This window comes from Apis laboriosa, unplaced genomic scaffold (genome assembly GCF_014066325.1).
Source record: "Apis laboriosa isolate Shangri-la unplaced genomic scaffold, ASM1406632v1 scaffold19_cov150, whole genome shotgun sequence".
NCBI lineage: Eukaryota > Metazoa > Arthropoda > Insecta > Hymenoptera > Apidae > Apis > Apis laboriosa.
The window spans coordinates 888,035-905,275 of NW_025222278.1; the positions used below are offsets into that span (position 1 = coordinate 888,035).

General features: G+C 37.8%; 1 pseudogene; it reads left to right on the forward strand.

Moving 5' to 3' along the window:
* The first annotated feature begins 1,491 nt into the window (after positions 1–1,491).
* LOC122712109 overlaps positions 1,492–17,241 on the forward strand; it is a 57,982-nt pseudogene continuing 42,232 nt past the window's right edge.

The following is a 17,241-nucleotide window of genomic DNA, read 5'->3' on the forward strand; positions in this document are numbered from 1 at the left end:
GTTACGATACTTCCGGCGAACAGTCACCCGCCACGAATAACATTAAAGCATAAATAATGGAAACGGGAAGTTTCTCGATGCGAGCAACGTGTTCGTACGAATCGAAAGTCATTCGAAGAATTTTCAATTCTTTTTTTTTTTTTTTTTTTTTTTTTTTTGAAAACAAACGTTTAATTCGGATACTTGATAAATCCTTTAAATTAGGGTAATTTTAAAGATTTCAAATTTTAATCGTTCGTCGGTGTTTTATTTATATTTGAATATTGGGAATGGATATTAAAAAATTGTGGAAATTTTTATAACAATCTGTAGAGATTCTGTAGATATCGATAATATCTTCTCTATTAGGGAAGAGGAGTATTAAATGCGATGTTTTAACAATTCGAGTTAAGTATTGGGCAGCACTTTCGTGTGAAATAAATTTTTAAATATAATTAGTTGATTTACATACGTGATAAGTGAATTTGAGTCTTACGATTTGATCGATAGAAATTTTTCTGTTTCACTCTTTGCATATTTTTTATTTTAATTCATAAACGTTAAAGATTGATTATTTATTAAATAATTCTCTATCTTTATCAATGGAGCATAAATCCATATAAAAAACAATATTACCACGAAATGAAATTCAAAAATCTCCGTTACGAAACTAGTCGCAATTTTCCAAAAGAATAATATGTCGATTATGAAACTACAACAATTACGAAAGTACAACAAAACACTCAATCTGATAAATCGTTAGTATCACGTAAGTTATCAATTAACCGAGACAAGATTTCAGATAAAAGAAGAGGTAAATAAGTTATTAGACACGATAAATGTTAACAAAAATAACAAGTGAGGTAAAAAAGCACAGGGAAAAATCTTATACGTGTCATTTAAGACATCTTACGACGCACTTTGATGATTATCGATGTAATTAACTCCTTCGATACACTTGGAATCAAAAAAACTCTCGAAAAAACTCTTGAAAATTCTTTTCACAAAAGTAATACAAAAAAAAAAAAAGAAAAAGAAAAAGAAAAAGAAAAAAAAAATCTCGAAATCCAATCTCTCGCTTTCGTTCCAATATAAGAATCTACGTCTTCGAATAAAAGTTTCAAGTTCGAAACGCTATGAAATATTTATCAACTGTAACCGCATCACAATATAAATTAACCACATCCTAAAAATTAAAATTTCAAATCGAGAGATTGAAGTTCAAATATAAATATTCTTGGTCATAAAAAAAAAAAAAAAAAAAAAAAAAAAGAAAAATTAAAATTTCAAATGAAATTTAACGTTGCGCGCGCCGCATACCGCAATACAGAAACGAAAACGATAGATGAGGCGGTAGTCAAGGATGATTAACGAATGGGGAAAACCAAGGAACATCCAGGAAACGTAAAGCGTTGCGGAAACGGTCGCGTGGGAGTAGCCGGTCTCGTAGAGGATATTACGCAGTAATAAGAGCAAGAGTCACGCGAGCACCCACGAGAAGGAAAATTTACGACGGCATTACGGAAAGGCATCGTCCACTTTGATCTCACGGTTGGCGCCACAACGAAATTTCGTTTGTTTGCGACGCGGTTACATTCGGTTAGATTGAAATCGGTCGATTCCGGCTTCTTTATTGCGAGAAACGGTGAAACGAAACGCGAAACCATAACCTAGCACACAGAACTATGCACGAGCGCGTTCACGAGCGGCCTCGTGACTTACACGTCACGCTGAATGATCGGTCTGTACTAGTCAAGGCCAACTTTCAATTGCCACGTTTACGAAGCTGCTAGAAATGCCGATAAACGAACAGTGTAGTAGCTGTTTCGTCGGAAAAACGAAGTGGAAGGAGTGTACATGGTGTTAGGTTAGGTTAGGTTAGGTTTGAGTTTTTTTTGATTTTGTTTGAATAATAATGATTTTGAATAGTTTTATGTTTTCGGATAGGATATTATATTTTTGTCGTTAAAAAGGAAAAGATTTACAAGAGAATATTTTAATTTTGGTGAAATAATAAATCGAATATATACTAGCTAATAAATAATCAATAATATTGTTTAAATATTGCAATTGTTAGATAATTAATATGATAGTTTAGAATATAAGGATTCTAAACTAGCTGTATCGTAGATATCTAATCTAAAATTCTTCGAGATTCTGTGTGATTTCATGGTAAAACAATCTCATATAACAATCCGCCATGTTCTAACAATTATTTTTGAATCGATAAATAATCACTTTGTTATATCATCCGATTTACTATGCATTACATTCAGCTCATGGAAAAATTTAAATTTCAACATTTTTGTCGTTGCATCCAATATTCTTGGAATTTTTTAAAGAATAGAGAGTTTATTACTATTATTATTATTTTTTTAATCGTACAACGAAAGATGTAATCACATAGCATCAACAAATGGATTATTTTTCAGCTTTGAACCATTTAATTTCCTTTACAAGTATTTATTTATTTTTGTTCTAGAATCATTTAATATTTTATATGACGATACTTATATATATTTTGAAATGGCGAATCTTATTAACAGCTCGTAAAAGAGTCAACAACAAGCAATTACCTACAACAATATATAATAAATTCAAAAATTATTAAAAAACTTGTATAAAAATCACCAATCCAATACGAAAAAAAAAAAAAATTCATTTCATTCGTTATCGTTATCAGTATCACGACCGAGAAAACTTTCTTTTCGATTATCTCAAAGTATAAATTTACATGCCAATTAAAAATCGTGGAAAAATATATTTCTCTTTTATAAATAAATATATAAAAAGAGAGAGAGAGAGAGAGAGAAAGAGAGAAAAAATACCGCGTAAATCACGAAATGCGTATTGTGTCTCGAATAAACGTCATAAACGGGATCATAAAATTCCCCCCTACCCCCAACTTTCTCATCACGACGCAAGAAATAACGAATTACGTGACCCCGTCCGTGTCTCGAGATTAATAATTGATAACGCCTTCTTTTTTTTCTTTTTTTTTTTTTTTTTCTTTTTTTCCTTTCACGGAATCAAATGGAAATTTCTGCCTCGCGCGCACAACAGGCATCGAGACATCATTTTTCCAGGCAATTATCCACGGTTTTTGCGGCCACGTCTAGACGATGCCTCGTTCGTGTCCGTGTTGCGACGAAGAAACGAAATGGCAGGTAACGAGGCGCCTGACATCCGTCGAAGAACTGGCGACCGACGATAACGGTGCTCCAGAAACGATAACCAGTTCGAGCCGTCTGGTTCGGCGACCAATAAGGATCATTGACTCCCTGTTATCGCGCCGCAATTCCCAGATGTCTAATACTCGACGAGAGAGTATTTTTCGCAAATATTTTGACCAAACCGAGGCCGAGAATGAGCAAGTTATCGAAGATTTCTGCCACGTTTCTTGGAAATAAGTAAGTATATATTGAGTATATTCGCGAATAAGCACTTTTGATAGTTTATTTTTTTCACTGAAATATGCTTGACTGAATCGAAGTTCGCTTAAAATTCGAGATTTTTACAAATATTTTGACCAAGTTTGAGTACGAAAGATTTTATGATAGTTTCTTGGTATACGTAAATAGAAGTAAGTATTTGGATACTTGAATTTTAATCTTTTATTTTAAGTTTTGAATTTGTGGATTTGTAATCTATGATAAAAAGTTTCCTTATATTTTTGCGCATTAACGTTTATCTTTTATCGATTTCTGTTCGTTTAAAATTGTATCAAATTTTGCGCAAGTAATTGTGCGAACTTATTTGAAAAGAAATCGAAAGCATCGTTGCTTCATTTTTTGACGTGGAAGAAATAAAAATATTATGTCACGAAGTTGAGATAAGAATTCGCATACAAAAAAAAAAAAAAAAAAANAAAAAAAAAAAAAAAAAAAGAAAAAAAAGAACAAAAATAAGCATGAACGCGTAAATAAGAATAAAAATAAAGATAAAAATAAAAAATAGTAGAATATTGAGATTATCGTAATATCGATGTTTTTGCAATTGTACGTAATATAATTGCGTATCGTAGGATGATTTTACTATTAAATAAACTATTAAATGAGATAGCATTTTGCACAATATTTTTCTTTCTCGTTTCTTTCTCGTTTATAGATGTTACATGACTAATGTAAAGTAGTTGTTCGACTTCGAAAGAGCTATTTTTTCATTCAAAAGAATATCTGCGCGGTAATAAGTGTTATCAAGGAAATTTCCTTGCTTCGTCATTGTGTTTCAACGTGTTTTGAATATTTCATCGATTTATTCGATAATCTTCAAACTCTGATCGTCAATTCAATCATCATTCGCGTACATCAAAATCGCTTCTTCGAACATTTTCGTCAAACTTCAATTCAAACTTCATCGACGAATAAATTATCGATTTCAAAACAACTACACATCACAATCGACACCATCCATGCAATTTCTCTTCCATTCACGTATTCCGTTCGAAAAATCTCCTTTGACGCGACGCGAAAAAGAATTCATTCGTTTCAAACATCGTCAAACCGATTCAAACCAATTCAAACCGATTCAAACGATTTCAACAACATATCGTTCAACAGACGATATAATTGTTCGTCATCAACACCACCAATGCCATCAACGATTTCTCAAAAAAAAAAAAAAAAAAAAAGGGGGAATTACGCGCTATCCACAAATGGAAAAAGATATTTCCCCTTAACTTGGCTCGAAGAAGATTTCTACGTAAACAATCTTAACGAGGCGTTCAAAGTCCGTGGAGGGTGTTATGGTGCCGTGGAAATCGAAACGGTTGAACGATAACGCGAAAACCCAGACGTGGCGTGAACGGACGCCGGTTTTAATCGTTTATCGGTTTTAATTGCCTCGATCTCCCCTGTGAAGCCTGTCGCAAGAGGTCGTGGTCCAGCTCGTGGAACTTGGACGCGGATCACGAGACGGATCGTCGGATCTTTGCTCGTCCGATTCCCCTTTCACTCGTTATTTTATCTCGTGTTGAAACGGGAGAAAGATGCGGGAAGGAGAGGGGGGGTGGAGTATACACGAGTTATATTACTCGCGTTATAAATTTCCACGAATAGAATTATGCGAGCAAAGATTTCCTCTGTTGTCGAACGATCACGTTCACGGGCACGTGGCCAAGCGTGTCGTGAATTATTTTTGAAGATATACACGCATGCTCGTAGAGGATCGATCGAACAGCTGCGTGACGGGATGCTGGAATCGCGGACTCGTGATTCCTAGCTTTATCCAGCAATTCAATTCTTGTTCTTGTGTGATTGTGGTAATTTCATCATTGCAATAACGCGTTCAATTTAATTTATATTTAAAGGAAAATGCGTTAATCATTCAATCCTAATGTGATTTCACATACGAAGAGTTGAATTTTTCCAAAATTTTTGAATGAAAGAATTTCGAAGTAGTAACTAGATGGAGCGAAAAATTAAATTCTAAGCAAGTAAAGTTATCGATTTCCTCGCAGAAAAATTTCTTCCATTAATTAATCGAATAACACATAATTAAATTTCAATTTCCAAATTTCCAATTTAACACGATCAATTTAACGCATCTCTCTTTATTACCAATCAACGTCATCCACATAATATGTGGATGAGCTCGCGCAAACGATCAATCGATCGATCAAAAAGTGGAGAAAAGAAAATACGTGATGCAAATACACACGCATATATATATATATATAAAAAAAGGGGAAAAAATGGCGTTCAAGCGGCTTTGAATCGGCGGTAAAAGCCGCGTGTCGGCCGATCGTCCACGTTGTCGCGTATTAGCGCAATCTTTGACGAGGTCCGTGTCGGCTCGCCGATATATCTGCGTGCCTTATCTCGATTCCTCGACAGGCTCGCGTGTTACGCACGTTTACGACGAAGATCGAGAGCCGGAGGAAATAAAACGAGCTTCCTTATCGCGGTACCGTGTTCGCAATGCCGGCTTTATTAGCGCGACGATAACCCGCGGGGCCTGTTGTCATTTAATGGCTTAACGAGCCTGGATATGCACCGCCATACTCCAAACTTGTCGTACGTGTGTGTGTGTGTGCGTTTGTGCATGCGTATGTACTAGTGCGATCGTCCCGGCCATTTTCGAAAGGAACGAATTTCGACGCAAGTTTCAAATTATCCAGATTCGTAATTGCACGGTCTACAACTTTCCCCTTTAACTATCTTAGATCCATAGAATTTGAGAAAATTGTGTTCTCTTCGTTATATAATTGTTCAGTTAAATATTTCCAAAAAAAGAAAAAAGAAAAGATTTATCGTTTTTCTGTAGTCTTTGAAAATTTTCAGCTCAAAATGTTTTTTTGTATAATATACATTTTCTAGAAAAAAATCTCCGAAATGAGAAATATAAAATTTCTTAATAACTACCACAAAATTATCTGTCAAAACTCAACACGCGTGACAACACGTATTATTCTCTAAAAATCCTTTATTCCAAAGAGATGATACGGAAAGAATTGTACGCGTTCGAGCGTGACGCAAGGATCGGCCACTAATTGGTTTTAAAAGGCGATAATTCGGCTGTCGTTGATCCGGGCCAGCACGAGCACGAGCAGGATTTTTCCCGGGATTTTCCCTCGAGGCCCTGGCCTCTCGTTAATTTACATCGGGCACTCGTTGCCTCGACTTCGAGCCCGAAACCGGCCAAAGCAAATTTGTTCAGTCTGGTCACGCGCGGCTCCGCTCCTCAACCACACGCCGTTCCTACGTTTACCGGTGTCATTATTACCCGGCGGGGTAAACCGAATGCGCAGCCTGGTTAGCGGCAACGGTGGAAAGGAGAGGCGAGCCGGGAGAATCCTGCGGTGGGTACGTCGCCTGTCCCCGACGTCATTCAAACGGACACGTGCTTCGAGGCTTGCCGAGATGTTTTTAAAAGAGATTAGGAGAGTCGTACGCTTCGTGCTCGTTTCTACCGAGCTCCTTTTACCCGTTCAAAGTGTAACGCTTGTTCCAAGAGATTTTTTTTTTTCCTCTTCTTTTCTTCCTTCTTTTTTTCCTCTTCTTTTCTTCCTTCTTTTTTTCCTTTTTTTTTCTTTTCTTTTTTTTTTTTTTTGAGAGATATTGGGCAAGTTCTTTCTTCTCAAGCGTGAGCTTTTTGTCGAAATTAATAAATATATAATTATATCGTATCTTTTCTGGTTAAAGCATATTTTTTTAAACCATAGAGATTATATATATATATATTTTATTATATATAATTCAAAGTTTGTATCTTCGACGTTATTCGTTATCGCGTTATTCATATCGCGAGAAATCTGAAAACGTCAGCGAAAAGAGAGAAAAAAAAATTCCTCATTTTGCTGACATCATCTCTCGTCTCACGCCAATTATCGCAACACGTGTTACGACTATCTAAAACTCGTCTATTCCTCGTTGATCGAACACGAAGCCTCGATTAAAGATGATTATCATCGCGGCGGTTCCGCGCAATGCAAATAAAAATATGGCGAAAACGCGCGATGCGGTTTATCAAGGGATGGAGGTTGTTTTGTATGACAATGCTCGAGATGATACGCGTGTGATACGCAGCACACGGGTTTGTTTACAAGGATGTTCCTCGCCGTCACGGTCCTACCTTCTTCTCCGTGTTAAACGACAATTTGTCGGTGCTATGCCGTCGAGAACACACATTGCTAATTGGATAATTATATGCAACATCTATTAACCGGTGCACGGTCCCGTGTAACGCTCGAATTTATTTTGTCGATGGTGTGCGAAGCGAAAGAAAAAGGAAAAGATTGCTTAATAACGTTGAACAGCCGTGGCCGTTTGTAAAAGCGTATAAATACTTGGTATTATTTAACAAGCCGCGAGCATGTTAACCGTATAATTATATGCAAGGTTGTCGTGTCTGTGTTAATTTAGGTATTATTCGTATTCGAAATACGCAGCTGGAGGAAATATTCCGTCGTGAGTGTTCGAAGACACTTCGAGAGAGAGGTGGGGGTCTGGGTGGAGTAATTATGATATACAACATGATGGAGAAATATTATAATTGAACGATTTGCCGTTTGAACTTTCGATATTTCGCAGGGACAAGTTAACAACGAGTATCAATTCAAGAGTTTGAGAAATGATTATAAGGTAATTCGAATCTGTTACTCTCGATTTATGGACACGTCTGTGTTTCTCGGTGATTGGATCTGGATGCTTTGGAAATTCTTAAGTTGATGGGTTTTGGTTTGATGAATTTTTCTTTTTTTTTTTTTTGCGTACAATGAGAAATCAGGGAGATTTCATTAAAAGTAACTCGTGATTTATTGAAATTTTATTCAAAATAGATTCTCTTTCTACTGGAAAGCAATCTCTTCTTTGCAATCAAAAATCATCTAACGTAACCAAAAATGGTATAGTAAAAATTATTAACTTATCAGACGTCAAGCTGAGAAAATTCATATCTATAACATCCTTTAATCACTGATGCATGCACTTCGATATCGTGTATCGTGTATCGTGTAATGAAATATCAGAAAAAAAAAAATCCCGTTTAACCATTCAAATTTTTAAAAACAACTTATTAAATTACTGCAGCAATGTCGTAAAAGTTGATCGTCGATATCTCTTAAGAAGGGGCAAGATCTCTCCCTTTGGTCTTTTACCGATATTGGATGTCTAAGTTCAAACGACAAGGATCCAGAAAGAAGAAAGAAGAAAGAGTGACGTCGTTGCAGGACGTCGTGACACGCAGTAAAGTTTAATTGCCAAATAATAATTAGAGAAGAAGCAAAACTAAAAGCGATTCGGTGTAATTTACGATAATTCTAGTCTACCTCCTATCGGCGATAATAATTTCTATAAAAATTACGAACTGCCTCCATCATGCCACTCGTTGCACTTTCTTTCGCTCGCTAACGACACGTTATCCCTCTCTCTTTTCCTTGGCTACTTAATTTGCGCGGTGCTTTATGAGAAACCCTCGCCCACGGCGATAATTTACCCTTACCGAGGGACAGAATCATCTCGTTTTCCTCATTTTTTCATGTTTTACGTTGGATGGAATTGATACCGACACGAGATATCTATATAGATATCGATATCGTATCGCAAATTGTGTTAAAATTTAGAATTTTTAACAATTTTTTTCGCATATTTATTATAAATCTGTCTAAAAGAGATATTGAAGAAATAATAATAATAATGTTATTATTAGAATATATATTGATGTACAAAAGAAATAAAAAAATATTACAGAAAAAGAGAAATTTATTTATTGAGTTATAAATTGATTGAAGTTTACGTTAGATGAAGCGAGACAGAGAGAGAATGACACGTCGCGCCACGCTGTGGCGTAATTGCGTAACAGGAATAAAGCTGTCTCGCTCTATTTCTATTTCTCCTCGTCTAACCGAAACTTCAAACGCTTACTTGGTAAATAAGTCTTAATCGAAATTTTTGTATACCAACTTTTATGTTTTTTTGTTTTGGCTTCGAGAATTGATTTTCTAAAAGTGTCTCCACGAATGTATTATTAACACATCCTGTTAGATTTAGGAGGCATGACGATATACGTAAAAGTAGACTAATCAATTGAGATTTATTACGAGATATACATTACGTCAAATCGCATTAAAAATTTCAATGGAATCAATCTAGCGTGATTAAAAATACGTAAGAAAAATTTAAGATTGTTTTGATGCGCGCGATTATTATTCGAGAATCGTGTCGCAGGAACGTTTGTGTGCTGGGAGGTCTGTCCGACGTGATGAATTGCCAATGGTAATGATTATTGCGATGAATTTGCAAGTTTCGAGCATTTGCCCGGCACCCTGGAGCAAGTCTCGTTCATGCAGGTGTATTTATTGCTGAATGTACGAAGAAGTTTGAACATCGCGTGTCGAATTGTATTTATTAAATTTGATTTAAATTGTTGTGTAATGCGTGCCGTTCCCGAGTTTCTTCCCCTCTCTTTAAAACTTGCTCCAATCTCGTACCTTCCAATCTAGATTACGTCACTCCTCTAATTAATACCACGTATTTCTCTTCTTTACTTTCATCCAAAATTCACGAATTTCTAATTTCTTTAATTCTCACAATAATTTCATCATATCCTTTTTCTATCAGCTTTTTCGAATCAGAAAATAATTTTTTATTCCCGAGACAGTTATAAAGCATCCCAGAATTATTAAAATTGCCTCTTTCAACGTGCAACAAACGCTCATAACCCTAAAACAATTTAAAACCGAAAGTGTTAATGGAAGCCACGATATTTTTCAACATTCACTATCAACAAACAGCTAAAATTTTCCCACGAATGAAAGTGATTGCGTCTCGTTATTTTAAACAAGCACCGCCAATATGCGCACATACACACACAAACACACACTAGGAGGATTATATTTCTCTTTGCAGAGGAGGCTGTCCTCGCGTTCCGCATCTTTCGCGAGGCTTTAATGACCACCACGTGGTGCTATCATCGGAGGTAGTACGTGAGAAACACGGACGAGTATCATCACGCGGTGACTCGCTAAAATTATCCGTGCTTCTCTTTCGAGGCAACACCGTAGGATGAGAATTAAGCCGGCGCAAAAAACCAAGGCGACCGTGAAGACCAGCGACGGTCTCTTCGGTTTCTCAAAGGACTTCTCCTGGGAAGGTAGTCAAGTGGAACCCTCCTGTTTCTTCGCTGACAATGTTCCCTTTCGAATATTTTTTCTTTTTTTTTTTCTCTCTCTCTCTCGGCAGAATTTTTTTCTCCCGGCGAAGGAGATGTTTCACTCCTTTTCTTCTTCTTTTATTTTTGCGTTTTGTCGACGATTTTTTCCTCTTTTTTTTTTTTTTTTTTTTTTTTTAGGAATTTTGAGTCGTACTCCACTACGAATTTTATCTTCGTTTATTTCAACGATGAATTATAATCCTGTTCGCAAAATTATTCCAAATCTTGCTTGCAATGCTTATTAATTATTAAGATTGTAATAATTAAATGGTGTAATTGAAATTTATCGTTTTTTTGTCATAAATTTTAAATCATATTATTGTTTTTAGAGATAGCAAGAATACACTTCGAGTGCTGCGAGGAAGTGCACGTCTTTGATTGTGTTTGTAAATTAATCGTGTGCGAATTCTCAAATTTTTAAAGCTATGTACGAAATTTATTATCTATGTAGATAAGATTCTTTTTTCTTATGCTCAGCACAACATATCAAAAATTTGCTCGAAATTCGGAATTCGTGGTATCAATTTAATCAAACTCGAAGAGGAAAACAATATAATGAAGTATCATAAAAACAACATTCTCCTATCTTCGAAGTACTTATTACAATCTCTAAAATTAAATTTTCAAAAGAACCAATAACTTAACTCACATTTTTCGATTTCTAAAAAATCGATTCAACTCCACAATTTTTTTTCCCCCATTACTTTTATCAAAACTTTCGAAAAACTCTTTTCCTCTTTTCTACTCATTCACTTTTTCAAAAAATAGATAAAAACAAAAACGAAAATTACGATCAACGCTCATGCGATCCTGATTCAAATCCAATCCCTCGACATCATTCAAACTCGTACATTCGTACCACGTGCAAGAACGAAAGGGGGATGGAAAGAAATCGACAACGATGCACTACCGTCTTCCTGGGCCGTTTAATGAGGCCCCTTACGTACTCGTAAGAATGCTACCAGACGCGTTTTCGCGCATCGACGAACGTGTTAAACAGTGCCAGCTGCCGGTGCACACAGCTTCTTACTCCTCCTCCTCCTCCTCCTCCTCCCGCGTCATTGTTCATCCCGATCCATCCTCCTCGTACAGAGGCCACTCGTTTTCGATCGCCCGTGGCGGAATCGTTTTGAATCGAACTGATGGAGGAGAAGTGATACTCGTTTGATCCTTTGCATCCCCGTATTTGCATCGTACCGATGCACGAACGCCTTCTTGCACGGTGATTATTCCGTTCTGTTCAACGGCATACACGCCGGTTTCTGGATTGCTTGCAAGTTCTGGCGAGGTTAATGGTAATTGCGAACGTCGGTTTCCTCTTATCGCGTTGCTGTACGCTGTTTCGAGCCAGGTTGGATCGATTATTTTCGAATGGTTAAAAGGAAGATAAGATGAATGGTGAATAATCGTAACGATAGACAGAATTACACAAGACAGATTAATAAGTAGAATTTTTGTAAATGCGATCTGTTAGCAGTGAACTAGAAATGACTCGTTAACTTGTGAACCAATGGGATAATTCTTATCAGGTCATTTTGCTATTGTTTAAAATCCACGTGTCTATTTAAAGATTAATTTTAATTTGATTATAATATTATAACGTTCGATTTTATGATCATCGTATAATTAATAATTGCATGTATGATATACATATACAAATATACTTTAAAATTAACATTTACCCTAAAAAAAAAAATCGATCAATTACTGGAACATTATTGTTTTTTTTTAAATATTTAAAATATTGAAATTTTGCGAAGAAGCAATACCAACCACCTACGAATTCATACCAGCCGAGTTTCACCGTACGAATTCCGCGAACAAATTCCATCCATTCACTGTATATCGCGAAACAAAACACGTCTAAGAAGCCGAACCGAAAATAATCGTTTCAGGGTGCTTTGACTGGCAGAAAACTTACGACACATTCTCAGAAAAACGCGGCTGGAAACCGTGGCTCGCGCACGTCACGCACAAAAGGCGAACGCGGGAAATATAAGCGGCACTTTTTTATCGGCTCCTGTACACCCGTATCGCTCTTTGTACACATTATTGTTCCGCGTACGGACTCGTCGTGCTTTCATACGACACGCGTGTACTCGTGTACAAAGCACGGTAGCGATATGCATATGCGAACGGTGTATGTTAATGACGTTCGAAGAGCCACGGTTGCCCGCCTCACCACCACCGTTTTGAATAATACCCGGCTTGCATCGTGTTTGCTTGATAGCAGCACGCGTGCGCAGCCTTGTACAGATTCGAGCCAGTTCTTCCTTCGCCGTTTCTTACGCGGAAGAATTTTTTTTAACGATCCAGAATCCCTGAAATTCAATTGAAAAATTCACCTATGTATCTTCTCGAGATGCATACTTTTTTTTGAACGAAATTTTAAGAATCGAATCGAATGTACACCGAAGTATCGATATTTAAATATTGGCGAATATTTCAAATAAAATGTAAAATACTTATATTTATTTTTATAAAAATTCAAAATATTTCTATCTTTACGTTACAGATAGAGAAAGGATTGTTTCTTGGATTTTCGAAATCAATACGAAGATCGATAAAATGACGAAACTTTTAATAGAAAAATTAGAAAAAATAGAAAAATGCTTTTAAAAGAACGTTGTTTAACGATATTTTTAAAAAAATATCAAAGAATTCCATCACCCCTTGATTACAATAAAAATATGTAATTTCAAAAGAAGAGGAGAAAATCCACCCTATTCCACTTCGACCAGCCTTCCAATCTCCCGGAGTTGAACGGAAGCGTGCAAGACATGGAAGAAGCGAGACCAGTACCGAGCGGCAGCCTCTCTACGTGCAGGAACTCTGAAACGATCTCGCCGGTTCACGCGAGATAATATTAATCTCCGGTCTCGTGTCGTGCCACGTCCTGCAGCGTGCAGCCACGAGGAAAGGGAGGGAGAGAAGATCCGTCGGCGAAGGGAAATAGTGCTGTTGCATCTAAGGTCGCGGGGTCACGTGCACGTGGCATGAAGCATCGCGTGGCGTTCGTGGGATCGCGAGAAATTTTTTTTTCCTCCTCTTGCATCGGTGCACGCACGTCGTGTTTCGATCCATCGGTTGCATCCTCGTGTCTTACGCAACGATATCACAAAATCAATCTACCATATGTATATATATATATATATAATAGTGAGTTGAAAATCACGTCGAGTCATGAATCGTACGAATTGTTTTGAAATAAAAAATATACGTGAAAATATGTAAAAACATTGTTAAAGTTCATCTTCTCAACGACTCCTCCCACTTCGAAACGAAAGGAAAGAAAAAAAAAAAAAAGAGAACAAACGCGAGTGTAACTACTTTACACTTTGCTCGAATAACGACAACGAACCGTATCATTAACCGAGCAACACGGTGACGATCCAATCTGTCGAAGCACCGCCTAAGTAGAATAAGAGATCACCGATCTGGCATGTCTGACATTGATCGAGCGCGGCGGCCATCGCATCGACAAAATTCGAAGCCGTTAAGACATTAACAGCGAAAATTGCCATTCCACCATATAGCAATCAAACTCGACCGACAGCGCGTATCCTTAAACTCGTTCCCGGTACGGAGGATCGTAATCGATCTCGATCTTATCATTCATATCATTGGCTTGTTGCTCGACGACGAGGACGACGACGACGGAGCGAGGAAGGAAATGTGGGGGCATGAAAAAGAAAAAGAAGAGGGAAAGGGAGGAGGAGGAGGAGAGAAAATGTAGAAGACGTATTCCCGAAGACATCGATTTCGATCCGTTTGCATGGCCGTTGAACATTATCATCTTCCCAGAATTTATCCGGCAAGACATCATCGTGTAATTTCCTGAGCGCAGATTATATAGGGTGGCCAGGTCCGATTCCGATCTGCCGCCGCGAGACATGTTTTAACTTGCTAAACCGACTGCACTGGCCCAATCGTAATTTTAGTTGTTTCAGAGAGGGAGAGAGAGAGAGAGAGAGAGAGAGAGATCCGCGAGGACGCTCGTGCCCACCGCGATCCACCATTTCGAGGACATCGAACGAACGAGCTCTCCCTTAATGGCGTCGCGGAACGAGAACCGCCCTCGAATTATCCAGTTCACGAAATCGCGTGCCACGCGTGTAAAATGAACGTTCGATAAAAAAAGAAACATATAGAAAGACAAGAAAAACTGGATGTGGACAAGATTTCACGGTGATCGAGTCAGATTCGCGATACCGATCTTTCTTACGTGTCAATATAATATTACAGCTTACAAGCTCTCTATCCCCTCGCGATTTCCAATTCGAATAATCTATTTTAACTGTTTATTTTAACTTAAGCCCATTCCAAATCCCTCCACAGGGAGTCGCGAAATTTCACACCTCATCTTGAAAAAAGAAAAGAAAAGAAACAAAAAAAAAGGTATCTCCACGTTTCGAAGTGAACGCGAACATGAAGCGGACCCAGCACTTACACCTCCACAGAGGAGGGTGGAACGTTTCGATCGGCAAAAACCGATGGGTTCCGTGTTATTTATTGCCACGATTCTTGGGACAGGGGAGGGATAGGTGGGGCGCGACGGTGGACAGAGGCATCGGTGGTGCCCCCTCCCCTCCCATCCTCCACCCAGGGAGAGATATCTTATCTGAGGCGCACAGTGTGCGCCGAGGAACGCGCCGCGTATACTTACTTACATCCTCCTCGCCGTGGGCCTGATACCACTCTTTGATAACGCGCCGGGACTAGTATCTGATGTACGGGGCAAAAACAAAAGGCGCCGGTCCAGCCCTGCTCCGCGCCATCCCCCTTGACCGGTCGCAGCCTCGAGCTCGTCCACTGTCTGCGAACTCGATGCGGTAACGAGGATCGATCTCGTTGCGCGGCCGATTTATATCGGCCCCTCGAATGTTTTATGTCGCGCGGCCGGCCGCGTACAGCGAGGGAAGACCGCGTGCAGGGCAAGGTAAGGCAGGGCAGGGCAGGGCAGGGCAGGGCAGGGCAGCGTCGCGTTATCGGATTCGTTGAGGGCCGCGAGGAACTCTCGAGTATGCGAGGGGACCACCTCGAACGCAGGTGCAAGGGGTCTACACGCACGGACTCGGTATGAAGTTGTACTCGGGGCTACGCGTGGGCCACTTCGTGGGATTATGTAACGCGCAGTTGTTGTGCAATGTCGAGGATCGTGCGGATTTTTGTTTGACACGTTGACGGAATTGACGGAATTGAGGAAATTTTGAGAAACCAGTTTGGTATGTCGTTGAGGCGCGGAGATTTTTGAAGAATAAATATAGAGTTTTGGAGTTATTTTCATCTTATGAGCGTTTGAAGTTAGAATTTGTTAGGATCGATAATCTTTCAAATGAAAATGGGAATATCTTTTCTTATTTTCTCTCAACGAAACGTAAGGTACTCGTTGATTTCTTAAGTTTTTCGAATATTCTGTTGGTTTAAAATTTGTCCAAAAAAAATGACAGGAAGAGAGAAATGATAACCGTGGCACGAAACGTATGACTACAGGGTGCGTTAACCTCGAAGGGAAAAAGGCGATAAATTAGCGGGAGCTTATCGATGATCGTTGGCGAGGGTATAAGCTTCGGTTCAGAAGCTCCCAGCGTATGCAGATACGCTTCCGCTCGAACCCTTTCGGCGCGAAGGAAGCGGTAAAGACTGTTCATCGTACGAAACTCAATGTATTACGTTCGCTTATTTACGAGATCCATAAACTAGAGCGCGGGATTCGCATGAAGTTCGTAGCAAAGCTGAAGGATTGAGCGTAATAAACAATGGAAAGAATATATTAATAAATTTTGAAATTGATCATACCACATGTTGTCGACGACTGTCCAAATCTCTCTTTTTTGGAAATGTTGTTCCATTGATTCTTATTGATTTGAAACTTATTGATTTTCAGTGTAAATGAAATGGATCTCTTTTTTTTGGATGATTTTGATTCAAAAAATTATGGAATATATATATATATATATATTCTTATGGAAATGAATGATGAAAAATAATGAATATTAGATAAAAATATTTTCCAAGACAAAAGTCATTGTGCGCAAATAGCTGGTTGTCTAGAAATCCGCGAAAGACAGTTCGATATCTGAACTTACATAGAAGGTATTTGTTCTGAGTAAGACTATCGGAGACATAAACTTTTTTCGCGATAATCGAAACCAAGGAGTGTCTCTGTTATCGAGCTCTGAATTTATACTACATAGAGATCAATGACGGGTAAAATTTAATAGTTGAAGTTACGAATAAAGTTACTTCAATAATTTATTGTTCAAAACGTAATAATAATTGGAAATAATTGTAATCCCAAAACGATCGAGATTATACGAAAAGCGGATCGATTATAATAGCTACGAATAAATATTACTTAAACATTTTAATAAATAATTACTTTATTCAACGAAATTTTTCAACGAATTGATGTCCAACTCTGATAAAGACCATAAATTACAAGTAGAAGAAATCATTCAATGAATTTTCAATGAATGATAACATACTTAGAAAATGAAAAAAATACATTGCAAAAAAAAATTAGTTACAAAAATATTTAAAATCGAAAAATCCAATTTTCCAATTTTTCTATTAGAATTCAAAGAGAATAGAAAAATTTCAAAATTGTAA